The sequence below is a fragment of the Phaenicophaeus curvirostris genome, chromosome 2 (assembly GCF_032191515.1).
Source record: "Phaenicophaeus curvirostris isolate KB17595 chromosome 2, BPBGC_Pcur_1.0, whole genome shotgun sequence".
Taxonomy (NCBI): Eukaryota; Metazoa; Chordata; class Aves; order Cuculiformes; family Cuculidae; genus Phaenicophaeus; species Phaenicophaeus curvirostris.
This window is the reverse complement of record NC_091393.1, coordinates 8092967-8115742: the sequence shown is the minus strand read 5'-3', so window position 1 is coordinate 8115742 and position 22776 is coordinate 8092967. Positions and strand designations below refer to the sequence as shown.

Below are 22776 nucleotides of genomic sequence, written 5' to 3'. Positions count from 1 at the left end.
AGAGCCTTACTCACTTCAGAAGTACTGGGGAAACTCCAGGAAAGAGGGAACAAGTTCCTCTTAGTTTCAAACACATATAGAAAGCTGGCTAGCCAAAAAAGTTTTAGCAACAGCCCACTGGACTGGAGGCTGGCTGATGTTGTGCCCATCTACAAAAAGGGCCACAGGGAGGACCCAGGAAACTACAGGCCTGTCAGTCTGACCTCAGTGCCAGGGAAAGTCATGGAGCAGGTGATCTTGAGTGCTATCATGAAGCACATGCAAGAGAACCGGGTGATCAGGCCCAGTCAACATGGGTTCACAAAAGGCAGGTCTTGCCAGACTAACCTGATCACCTTCTATGACAAAGTGACTCGGCTGCTGGATGAGGGAAAGGCTGTGGATGTGGTCTTCCTGGACTTCAGCAAAGCCTTTGACACAGTTTCTCACAGCATTCTGCTTGAGAAACTGTCAGCCTCTGGCCTGGACAGGCGCACACTCTCCTGGGTCGAAAACTGGTTGGATGGCCGGGCCCAGAGAGTGGTGGGAAATGGTGTGAAATCCAGCTGGAGGCCAGTGACAAGTGGGGTTCCCCAGGGCTCAGTGCTGGGTCCAGCCCTGTTCAATGTCTTCATCAACGATCTGGATGAAGGCATCGAGTGCACCCTGAGCAAGTTTGCGGACGACACTAAGCTGGGTGGAAGTGTCGATCTGCTGGAGGGTAGGGAGGCTCTGCAAAGGGATCTGAACAGGCTGGACCGCTGGGCTGAGTCCAATGGCATGAGGTTTAACAAGGCCAAATGCCGGGTCCTGCACTTGGGGCACAACAACCCTGTGCAGTGCTACAGACTGGGAGAAGTCTGTCTAGAAAGCTGCCTGGAGGAGAGGGACCTGGGGGTGTTGGTTGACAGCCGACTGAATATGAGCCAGCAGTGTGCCCAGGTGGCCAAGAAGGCCAATGGCATCTTGGCTTGTATCAGAAATGGTGTGACCAGCAGGTCCAGGGAGGTTATCCTCCCTCTGTACTCGGCACTGGTGAGACCGCTCCTCGAATCCTGTGTTCAGTTCTGGGCCCCTCACCACAAGAAGGATGTTGAGGCTCTGGAGAGAGTCCAGAGAAGAGCAACAAAGCTGGTGAAAGGGCTGGAGAACAGGCCTTATGAGGAGCGGCTGAGAGAGCTGGGGTTGTTTAGCCTGGAGAAGAGGAGGCTGAGGGGAGACCTCATTGCTCTAGAACTACCTGAAAGGACATTGTAGAGAGGAGGGTGCTGGCCTCTTCTCCCAAGTGACAGGGGACAGGACAAGAGGGAATGGCCTCAAGCTCCGCCAGGGGAGGTTCAGGCTGGACATGAGGAAAAAATTCTTTACAGAAAGGGTCATTGGGCACTGGCAGAGGCTGCCCAGGGAGGTGGTTGAGTCACCTTCCCTGGAGGTGTTTAAGGCACGGGTGGATGAGATGCTGAGGGATATGGTTTAGTGTTTGATGGGAACGGTTGGACTCGATGATCCGGTGGGTCTCTTCCAACCCGGTTATTCTGTGATTCTGTGATTCTTTAATGAAACTCAGCAAAAAGCAAGTGACTAGGGTTTGATCATCATGTGCAGCCCCATTTGAGTTGCGTATGCCACTTTAACTTCCATTTGTGTTTTATAAAGAAAGGCTTAAAACTCAAAGCCTTAGGTGGGAGAGTTGCCATGAAATTTCAATGTCTCACATTACAGAAGTCTGAGGGAAGGTTTGTCTCTCCAGAAGTGCCAGAAAACCCAGTTGTATGTATTTGAGGAAGGTGCATGGTGGAATTTGTTATGGAAACAGTGAATCTTAAAGTACTAGCACAACAAATACCCTCCCACCACAGGGCTGTGCCTTAAAAGCTTGGCATCCAGAGATGTGCCTGGTTGTACCAGGGATGGAAAACTACCAGGGACAGAATGTGTAAGCACTACTTTCTACTCAGCATTGAATCACTCTCATGATTAAGTTTTGCCCACTTTTGTAAGCCGTGTGTTTTAATAGGCATTATGGACACTCCACTACCAGAGGTATTCACTTTTCTTAAACAGAATTTCGGTGAAATATATCTTGAGAGTATATATGGCCCTTTTAATGCAGGAGCAACTATTAGTTACTATAGAAGCCTAGAAAATATTTGTTCAGTGCTCTCTCAAGTATGCAGCCTGAAGGCCTCACAAACTCTATGTCACTGTTATAAATCAAGCAGAGAGAAAGTACCTGACTGTCTTCAGTCCTTTGAACTCCAGGGCTTTTCAGTAGCATCTTGTCAGTGTAATACAGTGGAAAGTCAGATTGGAGGGGTATTCCTGGTTGGTTTATTAGCATTTTTGAGGAGAGGTCATGCTTTTACCACTTTTGAGGAATGAGCTTACTAGATATAGTTTTAAAGGGGCTAAAATTTTAACATTGTGCTTTAGCGTGTGTCCTATGTACTGAAAATATTCTAAAACACCAAGGATAACCCCCCCTTAGTCAACTTTAAAAGACAACTTTGGAGCCCATTCTTTCACTATTCAAGCCACTGAACCATCAAAAGAGCATCCGACTCTGAGGTACTCAACACTTTTCGGTGCAGTGCCAGCAGCACTGCAGATTTCCACTGCATTTTAAAGGAACTGAAGAGCTCAGTGTCTCCTCAGCACTGGTATTTGACAGCTGATCTAAAATGACCCAAAGCATTAAATAATGTAAAGTACAACTGAAGGGTTTTAGGTATCTTATTTGTGCATTCAGCTTTTAATAATTTCATTACAATTTCCAGATGAGAAGAAAATTAAAGGAGGTGAAAGTGAATGAGGAAAACATGAATTTTTTACTGTATTGTTCAGCCATAGTCCTACTTACTATGAAGAAAACTCTCACTGAAATAAAATCTATAACAAGCAAAAAAATATCAAAAATTGAGCAAAAATAAAGTGCTCCCTCCAGAAGAAGCCCAAGACCAAAACACAGCTAAGCTATTTTAATCAGTATAGTTTGAGGCCTACCCACAATATAGAGGATTTATCTTCTACAAAGCTTTCGCTCTGATTCATTAGTTCCTTCCTAGGGTTATAAACTGCATTAACTCTCCTGTGCAGAAATCAACACTGTTACGAAACTCTTGAGCAGATGTGATACAAGAGAGCCTTTTGATTTTGGGTTTTTTTTTTAAACTCAAAGAGTAATGACACTGCAATATCATGTGGTGAAGGAGCAATAATTTGATAAACATTGTCTTTCCATTAGATTAGAGCAATTAATCTGATTCTAATTTAGCTGAAACATTACCATACTGGAATCCCTAGAGCCCTATGAATAATCTCTAAACACATTGACACACTCAGCAGACAAACATTATCTCCACTCATACTGTTATTCCATATGGTCTCCTCCCATTCTGATGGAGGGCACCCTGCTGTTTCAATCAAATAAATGTCAATTATCTGAGATAGATTTTTTAGTTCACCAGCATAGGCTTACAATTCAGCAACAGCGGCTGTGGAACAATTGTCTGCAGTTCTCTGCTGATTGCTGCTTCTTCCTTTTCCAGCTGCAGACTTTGCTGGATTGTTGTCAAACTTTGCTGCACACAGAAGGTTTCAGAGGCTATCTTGTAAAAATTGTAGGCACAGAAAATAATTTTTACCTGGGGAGAAAGCAGCAAAGGATAGAAGAAATGGCATAAGGGTTTGCCATGTAGACTTCTTTACCCTATTAGTTGGGATGGTCTTTATTGTCTTTTCTATTTGTTCATCTAGCAGGGTGCCAAATCTGTGTGTGACTAAAGACTACTTAGACGATTTGATAGGATCTAACTCTTCTAAGGCACTGGCTCCCAAGCCATTTGCTTCAATGGATTTCAGGCATGCTTGCCACTTCTCACAGGCAGCCTTCCACTTTTAATTGAAAACACTTTAAAAGAAGACAGGCTGAAAACTACAAGCCCTTGCAAGCCACAGTTTTCACCACTGCTACAGGGTTCAAAGCTTATCCGAAGTATGTCTTTGTTTTGATAATCAGATTGCTTAGTGTATTTGCCTAATATAAGCCTTGTGGCTACTATAATGTCTAACATTGAGGGAGTGATGTGCAATTCAGGGTCTTTACGACCTAATGCAGAGAGAAATAGCAAGAGAACCAAAGGTTCTTAGTGGTGATCTGAACATAGCACTCTTCAGACCCAACTCATTATTATATTTTACTATGTATGACCCATGTTATTTAAGGTCACGTAATTTTCTTCTCTGGATGTATGAAGTTAGGCACATATATCTAATGGGAAGGAAGGATGGGGAGAGAAGTTTTTGTTGAACTGTGCTTTTTCCAGCTTTCGGTTCTTTGGGTACTCAAAGGAATATTACAGAAGATACCTTCTCTTCATCAAAACACCTTAAACTCTTCCAGATAATCCTATCACCTCTGCCCCAAGGTATGTATGTAGTAGAATGGTCATAGTTGTTTTTATAGGTACGCTGCCTTAGAAAAGGTGTCTATACCTGTGTTGGAAAGATCACTTGGCAATCTGACATGGAGAAAGTTTTAAAAATGGAAACTTCTGCGATGTTTTAATGTTACTTGCCATTCAGTTTGGCCTAAATGACATGAAAATTGTGAGGAGAGAATTTTGTTGAATCAGACCTGTGATCTGTGTGAGAAACTGCTTGTTTGACCATCAGCAACAGTGCAGCATTCCTGTGGTTGAGAAAACCTTTGAGTCATAGAATCATAGAATCATTAGGTTGGAAAGACCTTAGAGATCATCAACTCCAACTGAACCTGTCTGCTACTAAATCATGTCCCCAAGCAGCTTATCTGCCCGCTTTTAAACACCCCCAGGGATGGTGACTGAACAATCTCCCTGGGCAGCCTGTTCCAGTGCTTGATAAACATTTCTGTGAAGAATTTTTTCCTAATGTCTAATCTAAACTTCCCTTGATGCAGTTGACACCATTCCCTCTTGTCCTGTCACTTGGGAGAAGAGACCAACACCCACCTCTCTACAACCTCCTTTCAGGTAGTTGTAGAGAGTGATAAGGTCTCCCCTCAGCCTCCTCTTCACCAAGCTAAACAACCCCAGTTCGCTTAAGACTTGTAAGACTTGTTTTCCAGCCCCTTCACCAGCTTTGTTGCCCTTCTCTGGACATGCCCCAGGACCTGAATGTCTTCCTCATACTGAGGGGCCCAGAACTGAACACAGTGTTCGAGGTGCAGTCTCACCAGTGCTGAGTACAGGGAGAGAATTACTTCCCTGATCCTGCTGGCTACATCATTTCTGATGGAAGCGAAGATGCTATTCTCCTTGGCCACCTGAGCACACTGCTGGCTCACGTTCAGTCAGCTGTCGACCAACACCCCCAGGTCTTTTTCTGCAGGCAGCTTTCAAGCCATTCTTCCTCAAGCTGTAGTGCTTCACGGGGTTATTGTGTCCCAAGTGCAGGATTCTGTTAAACCTCATCCCATTGGTCTTAGCCTATCGATCCAGCCTGTTTAGATCCCGCTGTAGAGCCTCCCTACCCTCCAGCAGATCAACACTTCCTCCCAGTGTAGTGTCATCCTCAAACTTGCTAAGGGTGCACTCAATGCCTTCATCCAGGTCATTGATAAAGATATTGAACAGGACCGGACCCAGCACTGAGCCCTGGGGACACCACTTGTAACTGGCCTCCAGCTGGATTTAACTCCATTTACCACCATTTGCCTTGAACAAGTCTTTTTAGTTCTAGTAGGCTGGGACAGCAAGTACAGTGTATAAGGTTTCTCAGGAGCTTTAAATCAAACCTGTGAAACTGGCCTATTTTGCTCAACTCAGGTATAATGCACCTGTACTTCCCAGCTCTTTTCCCTCTTGCCTTCCTTACCAGGTTCTCTTTAGCATCCATCACATAGGCCTTAAATGCTCTAGTATCTCACCGCTTAGAAAAAGTCTTATTTTTTCAAGATGCTGTGTACCTTCCCCTCTTCCTAACATCAAATGGGCTACCATGTACTTCCATACCTCAAATTAATTCATTCCCTTTCCACCAGATATGCCTCTTCCCTGGCACAGGCTGCTGGAAACTCAATCAATCTGTCAATACAGTGGGGTGATTTGTGTGCAGCAGTTATCCATATGTTTTAACAGAAAATAGGGCTTTCAAGCAGAGATGTATGATTATCAGTTTCTAATCTAGAATTTTAGGCTATCTGTAGTTGCAGGTTATAGAAATAAAAAGCGTCTATTACTTTGGATTTGAACATTCTGTCACCATTAATGTGCCAATAAAGGCTTTGCTTGAGGACATTGTGGAACAACACACTTCTGTTAATGTTGCTCAATAAAACTATTAATACAATCAGTTTGATTTGGAATGTCTCTTGTCTTGTAAAGTATCAGATCATTAACTTTAACAATGTCAGAGAGTTCTGACTATCATATTCAACTAAATTAATGTCCAAGGAATAGCTAAGAGCTCATTTTGCATAGTGGGAAATATTAATATGCCATAGTGGAAAGTATTAATGTGCTACTGAAGTAAATAAACTGAGCAACCTTCAAATGCTTTGGGAAGGATGTAGGCTTGCACTAGTATATGCCATAAAAAAGAGGCAATGAGAGATGTGAGGCATAGAAGGAAGCAATAATGATTCTTGAACTGTAGGTAGGGGATAAAGACAAATGTTACTAAACACCTGAAAACCCCTTGTAATCACAGGAATAAGTCGGTTCTCAGAGCCTCAGAATAAGCCACATTATATGCTATGGAGAGACAAGAAGTAGGGTCAGGAAGTCTGAAAAGAAGAAATCCTACAGGTATCTCTGCAGTAGCATTTTAGTTCAAATGAGAAGCACAAACCTTAATCCTTCCAATTTACAATACTTTGGTTCACATTGTAGAGAGGTCTTGGGGTACATAGTAAACTGAAAGGTTTGGTCCGAGCTTGCGCCTAATTCACTCTGTTTGTGTCTGGTCAAGTGCATAGGAACAGACTGGAGCTAGTCAGAAATAAAATGCCCTGAAATTCTTATGAAGTGTCCTCAGCACTGTTTCGCACAACAGATCTGCCTTTTCGGGGCTGCACTACCTGCTTGTGTGGATGTGGCAGGTGAAATATGCTGGGGAGTCCTTCCCCTGCCCCATATGTGTGCTGCCACCCATTCATCCAACATCATAAATACTGACCAAGACAATCACAATTGTCCCAATTATGTTTGAGAAAGTAATGATTTTAAGACTGATTTTATAAGCATCTGTGGATGCTCTTGTACTGGCCGTTCCAACAGCTGAATTAAATAACAACATGGACAGATCCTAGTACTCACACTGAGTATAGACGGAAGAACTAACGGGACAGTGGAAACTGAACATGTTATTTTTGAGCTCCTGTGGACGTGCAGTGCTTCAGTTTTCCAAATCCTTTCTCTGTTTCTCTGCCTAAAATAAACTCTTACACCAATAATCTTGGGAACTGACTGCCTGAGTGTTAATTCTGCTGAAAAGGACCAAGTAGATGCCAAATTGAATAGGAGCTGGCAATGCAGCATCATCACAAGGGAGGCACGTGCACGCAGGGTACATGAGGAGGAGCAGGGCCCATGGACTGAGGGCAGTTACTCTTTCCAGGTCTACGTAGGTAAGGCTGAACAACTTGAAGGTCAGTCACAAAGAAAACACAGCTGCAGTGCTTCACAGGGGTGGCAGTCATATAACAAGGGGTAATAGCCAGAGACTGTGTTCAGGCTGGTCATTAGCAAAATGTTTTTGCTGTAAGCTCAGCACTGATGTGGGTTACTTAGAAAGATTATGTAATCTCTAATGTTGGGTATTTTTAACACATGGCTAGGCAAAGCTGATCTAGTGCTTGTCGTGGCCCTGCTTCAAGTGTATGTTGGACAAGGTCACCCATAAGAGGTCCCTTCCACCCAACAGTGTTATGATTGCCGAAGTCTATGAAGTGGACCTAAGTATATATTAGAGGAGTGACATGACAATTAGATCGTTAATTAGAACATTTGGCTTGGTCTAACCTCACAGAAGGTCATAGTTACCTTAAGCTGTATCAGTTTCTGGGACACTAGAAATCTCTTGCAGGTACCTGGGCAGAGTGTGTCTCTTCATCTAAGATTTCTTAGCAAGTAGAGGAGTAAAACCAAGGCAGAGAAAATAGAAGGTGAACCTTGGAGACCCTTAGGGAGCCTGACTTAACACTGCTGAGAGGAAGGGGAGGAATAGTAGTTGCTTTCTGAATGAGACCACTCATTCTCTGACCCAGAAGTAGCTGCTGCCCTGCACATTTCCAGCTGTAGTGACAGCAATGGCTGACTTCCATCCTGGCAGCCTGCTGCCTGAGGCAGCTGCCTACATCACCTCACCTTGATGACTAGCTCTGATCAGGACTTGCAAACTTGCTCCAGGGAAAAGAGCAGCTGTACTCAAAATATTGAGCAGACGTCTTCACCTCCACCTCAATACTGAAGGCTTACCTGCTTCTCCCTGTAGGGTGACTCAGTGGCACAGGTTAGGAGCAGAGACAGGTGTCAACATGGCTTTAGTCAGAAATCTGCATTTTCACAGCTTTACTGAGATACTGGGAGATAAAGCCACAAGCTGGCCTCAGAAATGTCACACATATGGAACAGGAACTAGATGTTACCCACAGAGGCACAGCTGAGCAGGTGTCTGCTTAGAAAGCAGCTGCCTGGGTGATGGCTTTTCTTGACTGCCTATGTCAATTTTTTCATCCAAAGGCAATGGCATCAGTGTCGTTGAAATTACCGAGTACATTGTTTCAGCTCTGTTTTTAAAATGAAAACTTTAATGATTAAAACTTTTTTCTTTCAAAATACATTTTTTTTCCAAAATTTGAGTTTTATTGATGGTATTTATGGTTAACATCACATCCGAGATTATTTTTCTTAGAGATTAGTGAACTTTTTTGTTATTGAGTTCCTTTCTGATAGTTTTAGTGATGCAAGAGAAACTTTCTGTATTATGGGACTGAAGAAGCAGGTTCCATTCACAACACAACAGTCTGTTAGCAAACGGTAAATATGACCTGTGGCTGTAAGAGTCTAAATGGATTTTTTCACTTGCTCTATTTTCAGGATGTGATAAAATTACTAGGTAGCCTGTGTATCCAAAGTCAGAAATACACTGGGAGCTGAATACTGTCAACAGTACCAGGGAAGCCTGATTTTAGCTCCATCACAGCACAGAAGAATTCTGCTTTCATGGTGCATTAATTCAACACCTGCAGGCGCTCACTTTCTTTGCTGAAATTATAGGCTGTCTAGCAAGTATTTAAGGCTTTGGACTGGAGTGCGTAGTAAAGTCATACAGTCTTTATTGATCTGCAGAGGACTAGATCCTAATAGTGTGATGTAAGTTGCAGATGCTCCCTCACGTTGCTTAAAATGGAGACAAAAGAAGAATCATAGTTGACATGTTTTACAGATACATCCATTTTTTAAGAGTTCTTCAATTTTAGCCAGTCATCCTTTAAACAATCATTCCTTTAATTTTTTTTGTTTAAAAAAAAGGTGGAAAATGATCAGTATTCCAATCTGATTATTTATTTGCTAGTTCAAAGTATAATTTAAAAGCCATCTCAGCCTCTCAAAATCCACTTTGAAGCACAGGAGCACATGAATCAGAGAAAAGCCAAACCAAAAGCTTAGCTTCAATACATTAAATTAGAAGCATTAAAGAAGCCTAGTTTAATTTGAAAATAAGCAGTTGACAGAATTGTTTGGATTTTGGACTGTTGAACCACTCTGGTTCCTGTGCTGGTAGGAGGGGCTGAAAGTAACAGAGGAGCTGGAGGGGAAGCCAAGAATAAAAAAGATATTTATTTCAGTATCTTGGGTAAATGTTTAACAGCCATGGTGAGGCTGCTGTGGGGCATGTTAATATGCTCCAATAGGCATTGTGTTATTTTTGTTTCTTTGGCTTCCCTAACATGGCAGCTGATTTATAACGTCTCTGCCCTGCAGAGCAGAAAATGCAGCTGTTTTTGAACTCAGTGGAGAGCAAGAGATGCTGCCTCACACCAAGAGAGGGAGCCCACTCCTCTCCTCTCTCTGAAGCAGTGGTGCTGCAGGGTTACTGAAGTGCCTTGTACTGCACTGAGTTGTGTTTCCTGGCTGTTTTCTCGCCTTCAGGCAGACAGTAGTTTTCAAGGCACCTTGCTCACCAGAGCTTTGAAATGAGAGCTGCTACATGACCAGCAGCAGGAACTTGGTGTTATCTGGTCTGTGTGGTGGAAGATGCCAAATTCCTGCTGGTGGTTTCATTTAAAGGTCTTGGTGCTGTTCAGCTTATCAATGGAGGTGCGCATCTAGCTGTATATACTCTTCCACTTTGAGCTTTCAAACACTTGCATACACTTGATGGGGACAAGTTGTACATTGTAAAGTTAGGACATAAAAATCAGTCTATGAGAGCACTGAATAGGGTCGCACCACATAGCTTTCTAGCTCTCTGTCCTGTCCCTGATGGCTTTCAAAAGCAGACATCTAGGAAAAACTATAAAATCAGGGTGCATGATACATGATACTTCCCTGGGTACTCTCTGTGCCTCCAGTCATTTGCAGCTCAGAAGCTTCCTGACCAGGAGCTGTTTTTTCAATTCATATCCTGGAAGTATTTCTGATCTGTGAACTTGCCCTGCCTTTCCTTGAATCCATGCAGGCTTTTAGCATCTGCAATATCCTGTGACATGAAGTTCATCAAATGCACATGCTTTTCTAAGGTCACAGCCTCAAAGGCCAGGCTGACTCCTTGTGTCAACAGGATTCAGTCCCCTATTGCCATCGCAGCAAGATTGGACTCCAAAACTAGGTCTTCTTCAGTACTCTCTCTCTGTACCTGTTGATACACATTAATATTGATTAATGCGCTCGCCCCATATGGTGTAGGCACTTGTCTTACTCCCCATACACCTGAGATACACATTAATCAACAGTACAGCCTGGTATTGTACGTCATGTCTCATTGCTTAAACATTTTCCTACTCCCTTATGTTGTTATTGAATTGAAGAAAACTTAGTGCTCAGACAGAAGTAATAGATCAGTATAACTGGATTTGTCTTAACACACCCCAGATGAATTTCCCCAGAGGAGTTTTATGGAAAATCTTTTTGGTCATACAAAATCTTTTTGAGGAGCTATATCACTGAGGATTGCTTTCTGCAACTGCCGTAAACAACAAAAAAGCCCTTTGTTCTGTTCCCTTATCTCCCAGAAGATAAAGATATTATTTCTCTCCCTCACCCTTAAAAAATAATAAATAAGATTACTGGCTACAGAAAAGACAGCATTTTAGCTTCCTAGAATTTTAGTTTCCCAAACTATGTCCTGTTAAGAGGTTATAGGCTAAGTACAATTCTGCTGCACTCAGTGTCCCTGGTGTTAGATACCAGAAGTTAGGTGCCTGGTCTCGGTGGCCATCACTGCTGTTGCACTGCAGTTGGCACAGGAGGATGGGCGCCTCCTGAGAAAAAATTATTTTACCCCGTGGCAGGTGTTTAAAATCACCCTCTAGAGATATCTTCTTGCTTTCTTGATTAGAGGTTATTGATTCATTGCAAACTGGCTTAGACTACACATTTCCTCTGGGAAAGGTTAGACCTGGGACCTGGTGTTTGGAGAATAAAGCATCATGATGGAGAATTATTTCAGTTGTATTTGGTATGACAGGCTTCAAGTACATAAAAATTCATACTCAGTAGTCATAAAAAAATCGGAAAAAACAAGCATTCATAGAAGTGTAATGCACAGAACACAAGCCAAAGGCATTGTGTGGCAATCTTCAGGTCCTTCCAGTGGGAATGGTTACTGCTGTGAATTACTCTAAGACTAATTTATATGTCTAACTGATCACTGAATAAATATTCTTTCTGATCTTAGTGTAAATTGAGGAGCTACTCACTGAGACCAGGAAGTGGTGGAAACTATCCTGTAATCAATATGCTTACTTGTTGTGCAGGTGACAATAACTGAAGAGCAAAAGAGCTGAAGATGATCACCAGGGGTTTTGCACTATGTTCCATGCTATCTGACCTGCCTCTAGGGTACATAAAGTTCCTTTTATGTTCGTTTCTGGGAGTATGAACACAACATTGTCTTTTACTACTTAAGAAATTTCTGAGCTCATACATAGCCTAGTAACTACATGCTATATTTTAATGGGCTTACACAAGATGACCAGGTATTGTTGCTCATGCAGTCCTTATCATATCATTTTATCTCTTCAGAATGCAAGTTCCATGGTCCATTAACTTAGGTTTTGAAAATTTTGTTTTGAACTTCTGTCAAATATACTCGCAGATTCCTTGGTGTTATTGTCTTCTAGGTGTGTGAAGACCATTAAAAATATGCCTTGGAGATTATTGGTACTATATGGCTACCAGGTAGAAACTGTGATGTTCTTACACTGACTGCATATCGGGTACTGTGAAATAATGGGTAGACTTAGACATTCTGAGCGTTGCAAGTGTAGCTCATAATGCAAAGAGTAAGTCTAGAATAACTGGTGCAGGAAGGATTTTAATGTATAATTGAATGCTTTTTCATGGAATGCATAAATACTCTGGAAATACATCTTTAAGCAACTGTATAAACAATAAATATCCCTCCTCATCAGTGTCCCTACACCCTATTGAATAAGTCCCCAGGGCACTATAAATAAAGGTTATCTTGAAGCCATCAATAACAAGCAGCGGCAGTAGAAGGACTTCTTCGAGGACTTTCATGAAGTTTTCAGTAGTGGTTTGATTTGATTCAGCATTTCTGATAGTGGTTCAGCATTTGCCTGCTTGCCTACCTGAGATGTTCAAAGTCAAATAAGTGAGTTAGGTTTGCAAATCCCACAAGCCTCTGAAGGACTTCAGAAGCTTGCAGGGCTGTTTGGTAACTTCACTGCAATCAAATGCTCTCCAGGGTAATTTTGAAATTACTTGTATTGAAACCTGTGTCAGAAGTGTCCCTAGACATGCCTGTGGGATGAAAAAAGGCTCTTGCTATATCCAAAGAGTACTCACACTCAGGTTCAGGCCAGCTTGTATGGCTTTTAGCCAGCTCAGAGTATTAGGCAGCATAAATTTGTGTGTGGCTACCCTTACGTACTTAGACATCCATTGTCTCCAGATAAGTATACAAGCCCTCATCAATGTATAATACATACAACTCCAAATGTTAAACTGTTTCTCATAACAATGTCCCCATGAGGTAAAAGAAGACTGTAATCATAATTTTACAAGTAAGAAACATGCTCAGAGGCAAGATTGTTAAAGATGCTTTCATATCTTTTTGGTATCCATAGAATGGGGGTCTCTGAATGCTTGTGAGACTCTTATGCTAAGAGATATACTTAATTTCCCTTGAAGAAGCCTGTCAAGACAATGTCAAGGAATGAGCCCTCTTTACGAGATGTCTGAGATCAACTTAATTATTCCTTTCTTGTCTTCAGTTTAAATCAGTTGGAAGAAAGGGAAACAAACTTGTTCAGGAAAACAAACCCCAAACAAACGTTAATTAAAAATCCACTATTATTCACCTTAACTTACCTTTTTCTTTGGTCTGCTGATGTCTTCTTGCACTTGCCAGTGATAGAGCTGAGAACTGATCATCTTCTGTGAGCACCTTTTGGCTTCAGAGCAGGGAGTGATGTAGGAGGTAAGTGCAGTTTTCAGCAATGAACCAAGAGCTCTGGGCTCAAGTCACATGGAGTCCCTAAATCGCTTTGAAAATGGGATTTGGATTATCAGAGTCAACTGAAATTGGTAAGGCTTTCCTGCCCGAGACCTCTTTTGGAGTTTGCCACTTCTGTGACAGTGATTAGTGAATTGCATGTTAGCTCTGAACAGTCTTATTTTTCAGACCTGTATATTTAAATGAGCTAGAGGTAGTTATTTGCTTTGACAAGCCAAGGGAGCTTTTCAGTGTCGATCCTGGCAATGGCCGTAGGGTTATAATCTAATTCTGGGAATAGCACCACATGCTCTTAAACTGGCCTCCAGTTAGTTTACACATCAATCCTTCTGAAAAATCCCGAGTCATGTTTTTTTTTTTTTTAATGTTTAATTTTCACTTTTAAGAGTGTAAAGCAGTGCCTCCTCCATTCTCTGAGAATGGAAGTTCAAAGTGCACAGTGCAGAGGCCCCTGCTAGCAGGATAAGGCTCAAACTGAAGCTGATCCATTTGGAAAAATTAGCTTGGCATGAGCTAATGAGTTGTGCTGACATTTTGAGATCATCAGTTTATGTGCAACAGGGAGCTGCACATAATGTGATCAAGGCAGATTAATTTGGGCCACATGTACACTCTGTTTTGAGCACATCTGGTATGGCAGAGTAACACCCAGTAAACCAACCTGCATAACAGGTCCTCTCTACAACCATGGGAACTCCTCTTCCCTTCAGTGGAAGTTCTCTTATACAGGCTATGTGACAGCACAGGGTTTTTGTGTCACACATGGGTACTGGGATGGTTCTGCCTGGTGACCACCCTCTCTAATCCCTCTCCGTGCTCCAGCTGAGCTGCAGCCAGTCAGCAAGAACTCCCCACTCCTTTCCTTTTCCCTTCTCTCTGCCCAGGAAAACAGTGTCTCCCTTATTCCTGGTACTATATAGGAAAAGGTGTCTGACTTTCATACCCCTTTAGTAGGTAAATGCAGACTTAAATTAAATATTTCTAGAAGATCAAGCAATTTCTGAGTCACATTTGAAAATATTTTTTACCTGTCCTGATTTCCTTACTTATTCAAGTCCTTCACTCAGTCATTAGTGATGAAGCCCCTTCCTACCTGGATTGTGGTTTGGCTGTTTAGGGTCATACCTGTTGCTCATCTAAGTGAAAGGCTTTCCCTTGTCCTGCATAAGTAGTGACTTTGAGGTGCCATGGTTGAATTCCCAGACCCTGCCTAGCAGCACACTTTGAGCAATGTTTTGCTGTTCCGGTCACTGGGACATGTTACTTGTTCTGTTTCCTCTTTGTTTGTATGTTCCTCATGATGAAGTATTTTGTTTCCCAACCGTGGCACATGCAAAAGAAAATAGAGCTTAACCAAAGGAGAAGACTGAAAAAACCACACAATGATATCAATCAGAGAAGACATGAGTAACCTGAAGAAGAGATGAGTTGTAGATTTCCACATTCATAGGATGCTGATTGCCTTGTACCTTTCAAACTTGTTAGTGCAGCTGCTGATCCAAGCAGTATTTCTGGCAATTCTCATTAGGACTCTCCTGCACAAAGTCAATGGACTGCCTATATCATACAGCACAAAGACTAAACCCACCTTTGCACTGTGTGCTCTAAAAGTGTGACTGAAATGCTACCCATTCAGGAGAGCAAAGGAATCAACAAAATAACCTGTGCATGACCTAGTCTTATACGAATCCCTGCCATGACTTTATGTCATGAAAATCTGATACTTCTGAGAGAAATAACCCAAAACGTTTCATAAACATTTTTAGACATTAATGTAAGAGGCATAACTTTTCAAGGGCTCTAAACATCAGTCAGTCCCATTGCCTTTTATTACATCTGAAGGAGAATTTTATAGTAGGCTTTTACTTCTAAAGTGGTGATATTTTTTTAAGAGAAACCAAAGCAAAACATGAACAGAAACACTAGGCCTAGAAATGTTCTGATTTGTTGCAACAGCAAAGACCTCCTATGCATTAGCAGAGGCCAATGTTGGGCTGTTATGCTCCACGCTTTTGTCATGCTTTGTCTCTCACTGTTTAAATTAAATCCCAAAGCTCCTGTTGGGTCAATTTCTGGTAGAGCAGAAGTGACATAAAGCCAGTTTTGTCTTGGTGGAGAAAATACGTTTCCTCTGTGATAGTGTCTTTTAAAAAAAAGACACTAGCAATAAAGTAATCAGTAGACTAAGAAACATCAAGGTAGACCCAACAGTCACATGAGAGAGTCTATTTATGTATAAGAAATGTGCCCGCTTCTTGTGACACCACCATAATAGACAGTGGATATTTTTTGTTTTCAATTTCAGGTCAGCATGGGCTCTGCTCTCTATATACAATACAGCACTCTTTGTACAGACAAAGTGAAAATGACATCTCTCCAAATACACTCGCTCAATGAGCTTTGGTTTTGATGGCCTTTTGTCTTTTTGGTCTTCTGGTTTAACTGTGGTACTTATATTGTTGGCTTTGAAGCAGTCAAATGTAGTCTGAAAGCCTTTTCATATTTCCTGCTTCTTTTTTTTCTTCCTCCTTTTTTCTTCTCATGGCAGAAAAAAATACTGTATCAAGGACAAACACTTAGGTTATGGATTTTTTTCCTATTACTATTTTTATTACAAAACACCCCTGAAGACCTTTTAATTTTCTTGATTGTTTAAAGAGGCTCCATGAAAACATGACATCGGAGATGTCAAGGTAGATATAATTGAGTGCAAAATTCTGTTTGCCAGGAATCTACTACAGTAAGATCCTAAGGAATTCAACAAAATGGAAGGGGTCAGTAAGGGTTTAGTGGAATTTGATAGGAGGCCCCATACAAATATCCAGATGAAACTATAGCCAATTATTCTGTGCTGAATATTATGCCCTGATGAAAATAAAATACCTGAGTTTAATCTTTCATTCAGAATAAAGATTTGTAGTATAATGACTTGATTTAGCTGAAAAAAGGAAAAAATAAGTAAGTCTGACAGCTGAGAACAGAAGGGGATTAATCTCAAAACTTGCTAGTCTTTGTTTCCCATCCTTTCATTATTGTGCAATCAGAGAAAGAACTGGCTGCCCTGACACAGCTCCAATTGCATTGCTCGGAGAAAGGGGGAGGCATGGTGGAAAAAGATTTTCCATTATTTACAGACAGAAGAACTGACAAGAAAATGGAGAGAGATGGAGCCAGCTGGTCCACCTCTCAGTCTGCCTAAGGTCAGAAGCATGCTAGTAGCGCCTGCATTCATCACCATGCTCAGCAAAGGCATCTGCAAGTAGGTATGACACAGTGGGATGTCTCACAAGGTGGAGTAAGCCCACTGAATGCATAATTATCCCACTTTTCAGTCTTATATTTGACCTCCAGTGTGCCCAACAAGAGAAGGAGGGAGATAATGCTGTAGTATTAGAGTACTGTCTGCTCTTCTGATCTCTTTGATGGTGCCTGTTCTTGAATTGTGATGTGACACCAGCTCTCATTCTACTTGTGAACATATACAGCTGCTGGCTCCACTACACACCACTAAATGCCAGTGGTTGCTGCAACGCAGACTTCTGTGCATCTCCTTGCTCCAGCTGCACTTGAAAATACCACAACATACCTTACACTGGCTGTTTGAGTTAATATTTGAGTTATCACATTCTCAATAATTACTGTGTTAAAGTAGCAAGGGACAGGAAGGCTAGTTAGAAGAAAGAGAAAGACCAAGGAGAAAACTGGATTCACTGTTAAAGAATAATAAAATAAGCTGTCAAAAGATAAGGTTGAGATGGTTGACATATTTAGTTGCTTTTTTTTTTTCTTCACTGAAGTGTTCAGCTGTGCTTATATGTTTAACAAAGCTAACCTCAGAAGAAAATAATAAGAAAATATATAGGCCAATTAAAGAATACTTAGCTTTTGGATATTTTCAGGAAGAACCCAGGTTTCATGTCTCAGGAAATCCACTATGGGTTGAAGCTTGGCAGAAGCAACCTTAGAGCTATTAGTGGTTGTCTTTGACAATTTTTGAAGATACAATCCAGAAGACTAGAAAAGAGAAACCACAGTATCTGCCATTGAAAATCATGGAGTGGTCTACTTAGCTTTGATTTCTGGAATGATATTGGAAAAAATATTCAAAGTATTTTTTAACACCTGGAAGATAAGAAGGAAATATGTTAACTGCCATCACGGATTTGCCAAGAATGTCAGTAATTTAATTTATTTCTGAAACTAAATAATACCTACCCTTATGGATAGTGAAGAAATAGGCAATGAAACATCCTAATAAACTCTCATGACATTTTATAAATTAGCTAAGAAAGCACTCTATAGATTTAATCATCATAAGACTAGTTTGACACTAGTTGGAAGACTGTATTTAGAAAGTAGTTTATCAAAAGTTTATCATTTTTCAGTATTTTCATGAACTTACAGATTATAGCAACATGTAAGGAACATACCGGAGGACAGAAAGTGTCTGACAAGTTAGCCCATCTAAGGCAGCAGAATGCAGTTCAGCAAGAAGAATTACGAGATATTGGGTTTAGACAGGAGCAATCTTCTTATGTCAACACATAAAGAAAGTAAGAGGTTGGAGAACTGAGTATTCTCCTTACTGGAGAATAAGAAGTTAGGCTGGATCTCCTGCCACAGTGAATCACATACTGAACAAGATTAAAAAATGTAATTTTGTTTTGAGTGAATAGGATAGTTGCACAAGAGAATTATACGTAGGATATGTGAAATCATCTACCGTTCTATTAAGTTTCGGTATCACAGAATCACAGAAAGACCTGAGTTCGAAGGGACCCACAAGGATCATTGAGTCCAACTCCTATCCCTAAATTTTACAGCCCCAATATTTACACCATGTGTCTGAGTGCAATGTCCAAATGCTTCCTGAATATTGTTAGGCTTGATGCCATGACTACTTCCTTGGGGAGCCTCTTCCAGTGCTTCACCATCCTCTGAATGAAGAACTTTTTCCTAATATCCAACCTAAATCTCCCCTGGCACATCTTCCTACCATTCCCTTGGATCCTATCATTGGTCACCAGAGAGAAGAGATCAGCTCCTCCTCCTTCTCTTGTGAGGAATCAGTAAACTGCTGTGGGGTCCCTCCTCAGTCTCCTCTTCTCCAGGCTGAACAGACCAAGTGACTTCAGCTGCTTCTCATACGACTTCCCCTCTTGACCCGTGACCAACTTTGTGGCCCTCCTCTGGACACTTCTCCACCTTGTCTGCCTTGTCTATCCCTCCGAAGAGCCTGTAACCATAAAGCCTGGCACACCAGTCACAGGATTTATCCCACCAAGTTTCACTAATGTGAATAATGACGTATCTTTGGGACTGGGACAAGGCTTCCAGCTCCTTCTGCTCATTACTTATGCTGTGCATATTCATATAAAAACACTTCAAGTATGGTTCATTGTGCCTAGCTCCTCATAGAGAATCTGAATCTTACTAGGATGCAGCTCCTCAGACTTTAGCATGCCTTCCTATTGCTGATCCCTGACTAGCCTGCTACTACTGAAAACAGTATTGTAGGAGTAAAAAATATGGTTTATGAAGAAAGGCTTAAGAAATTGGGATGGTTAAGTAAAGAAAGGAGAACATTAGAGGGAAATATAAAAGTCTTTGAACAACTTAAGAGACGGAGGAAATGGTTCCTTCCACATTCTGTTGACAGAACAAGAGATAACATGAAGTTGCAAATAATGCAGTGAGAACAAAGACGGGAAAACTGTAGCACAAGCTGTGAAAAGCTGTGAGATATCTGCCTGAGTAACTCCTGTCAGGCATGACTTGGGTGTAATTCAGTGAAGAGGAGGATTAGATGTAGTCTTGAGGTCACTTCCAGTCTGAAATTCTATAATTTTTGCTGAACCTATTTTTGTTTTTATTTCTAGAGGAGGTTCCTTCTCAAGAGTGACTGTGAAGTGAAATACAATATATTTAGTAGAAAAAGATTAAATGGGCATGATATCCACTTAAGTGCTCAAATGCGTGCTTGTGACCACTTCTCACAAGCTCAAAATGGGCTTTTTGCATCTGTGTGGGCCTGTACTGCTGGATGAAGCTAGCAGGTAGCTTTCAAAATACTCCTGACTTACTTGTAAATGCTTAATAAGACTGAAGAGTTTCATTTTGCACATGAGCTAGTTCTCAAAGAATCAGAAGTCAGATGTACTCTTCTCAAAAATTTTCACAGTTTTAGAAATCCTTAGGCTTTGGTTCATTTTGAGACACTCAGTTGCCTTAAACTCAGCTCCACAGCGAAATGGTGCATGAAATTGGTTGCCACTTTGGTAAGTGCTGCCTTTGCTCACTGTAGTTCAGCGTCTAAAAGAAAACTTCAATTGTCCTCACTGTAACCTTCTTACTTTTACAATTGTAACCTATGAATACATTGGCACCCAACCTATGTCCAGAGAGTTTTCTTCTTAATAAGTTTTCCTGTTGAATTTCAGGGTTGTAGAATCAGGTTCCAAATGCTTGGGAGTTTTTCTGTTTCATCAGAAGACACTGAGCTCTGTTATTAGGATTGTTGATTTTGGCTTGTAGCTGCAATCAAAGCTGAATAATTAAAAAAAGCAGCAGTGGTTCAAAATGATTGCCAGTTGTAATTACAAACCAAAATCAACAATCCTACAGCCTACTGGCACATCTGTTTTTTTCTGCTTACTGTAACTGTATTTCCCCCATTTCCTCTTTTCACTCAGCACTAGACACCTTCCACTTGCGGTTTGACCCCCTTACAGGGCATCAGAGCTGGGATCTTACAGGGGACTGTTGTTAGCAGGGTGTCTCCTGTTACAGGCATTCTGCCCACGTGTAAGGGTTTTGTCATCTCTTCTCCCAAGAACCTGTCATATAAAGAATGCCTCTTGTTGAAAGAAACATCAGGTAGCCAGCTGAATTGATTAAAAAACTTTTATTATTGTTTGTTAAACTGACAGCTGGAAAATTGATTCTCAGTTAACAGTTCTAATTTCTATGTATCTAACTCCTTCTTGAATAGAATTCAGATTTCTCATTTAATAACTTGAGTGTATTATTTTTCCTATATGTCATATCCTGGATTTGCATAATGAGATTTGAAAGCATGTCCAGAGGTAAAGAACCTCTAAAATAATCTAGATTATGTTGAAGGAGACACGGAGACATTAACATATAAGTCAGAAGAGGTTGAAGAATAGCTTTTTCACTGCTGTTAAATATTCTGCATCTTTACAGTATCATCTAATATGACATTTCATCATGGGCTACAGAGGCAAAACAATTAGAACATAGGACATTACAAACAAATGAGTCCAAAGTATAAATACAGAAGCAAAAAGGAAGATGGCTTTGAATATTATTATTTACACTGGTCAGGGGCCATCCTTCAGATGCCCCCAAATCCTAGTTTTACTTTAAATTTTCTGTTTTCTGGGAAAAGAAAATTGTACTAGTTTCAGGTGATTTTTCACCAATTCTGGTGATTAACAGAAAGCAATAGAAGGTATATACTTTTTATAATTTTTAAATTCTTGCATAAATGTTTAGGAGAATTGGGTGACTCTTTGACTTTGTGACATTCACCCCATGAATTTCAGTACTGCTTATGAAGAAGCTTCTTGCTAGTAAGGGCTTCCCTCTCAGGAAAAAAGTAAATGAAAGGTTTGTTGTTCAATATAATCTGTGAAGATATAAAACCTTACCTGTAACCTCTTCAGCTGAAAGTGAAACAGCAGATTACTAGACACCAGCTGCTAGCCTCCAGGTGGTACTGAAAATCACTTTCTTAAGGTGAAGAACTACAGATCTGAGATTCTGGTGGAGTGAAAGGTTCATCATATCTTGTAGTGAATAGAATTTGGGTGGCACCTTTTGAAATATCTAACATTACTTGCTGATGTCAAGAAGTGGCTCAACACACCAAGCAGAACATGAATATATCTATGAACAGACCAGACACATTGGCATATATTTAGAGAACACAATTTTGTGCATTTCCTGTTGTGTAAAAAGAAATAAATACAATACTTTCTTAAGATTAAAAATTCTTAGCTTGAAATTTATTATTGAATCCCCATGTCAAAGAATTGATGTAATAATTTTAATAGCATCATAGACCCTAATTTATTTGATATGTTCTCTGGTACTTTGTATTTAAACATTTCCACAGTGGGGTATGTTCCTTAGTATTTACTTCTGTGGGAAGATGTCAAAAAGGGTGCATTGTTCTTGTGGGAACACATTGTTCTTTTCTGTGTGCATGCTTTATATTTGATGCGATAGGGAAGGAACAACAATAATGAGGCTAGATTTGATAATTTCACATAAATGATGAAAAGGAACACACAGACTTTCAAAATAAAACTGATCGAAATTCATTGTAGTTGGTTCCCATTAATCTTAATTGCAATTCCTTATTTCGGCTTAATTGGTTAATTTTAGGAAGCTGCGTTGCTGTTCTTCTATACTTGGTTAATTTTTAATCCACAAAATTTTTCTGACTTCTGCATCTGGAAAAGAACGCTAATATTTTTATTTTCTGTATGGGTGCTTATATGCCAAGCAGCATTTCTCTTCATTCAAAACAGCCAGAGAAAAAGCAGAAAGTTCCGTTAAAGAGCAGGCTTCCATACCTGGGATAAATTTGGTGGAAGCCTTCTTTTGTAGTTCAGCTCCTAAAACAAAAATAAATCTTTCACTCCAGGACGAACAGGGTAGTGGTAAAACTAACTGACCATATAGCACATGCATTGCTTTAGAAAACTGTGCTCAGTTTTTTACTGTCCATAAGGAAGACTTGGCATTTGTAAGGCAGTACCTGGAAGGACAAAAATCTCAACCTTTCTGCTTTCACTAGCTTCAAGGAGAGTCAAGTGTTCTCTACACCTTACACGATTGAATCCTTTGTAAACTTGCTCATGATTAATTTATGTTATGAATATCTATTAAATGTTACAGTAGGTTGATAACACCTAGCCATATCACTCATTTATTAAAAGAAACTGTTCAGTCACAGTCTGAACAGGGGGAGTGAGAGAGCAACTCAGCTGCAGTTAGATTGATGATACTTCTAAAAATTGTCCAAGCATTGTGCAAGAACCTGTCAAAATAAGAGTTTAATAAATGAGAAAGTGAAGGACA

General features: G+C 40.7%; 1 protein-coding gene across 1 annotated transcript in view; it reads right to left on the bottom strand.

The window, feature by feature from the left end:
* MAP3K7 (mitogen-activated protein kinase kinase kinase 7) overlaps positions 1-18181 on the bottom strand; it is a 104047-nt gene extending 85866 nt beyond the window's left edge. The window contains exon 1 of the mRNA XM_069851186.1: positions 18174-18181. The gene's annotated coding sequence lies outside the window, so the exon portion shown is untranslated. The remainder of the gene's footprint in view (positions 1-18173) is intronic.
* Positions 18182-22776: the final 4595 nt, after the last annotated feature.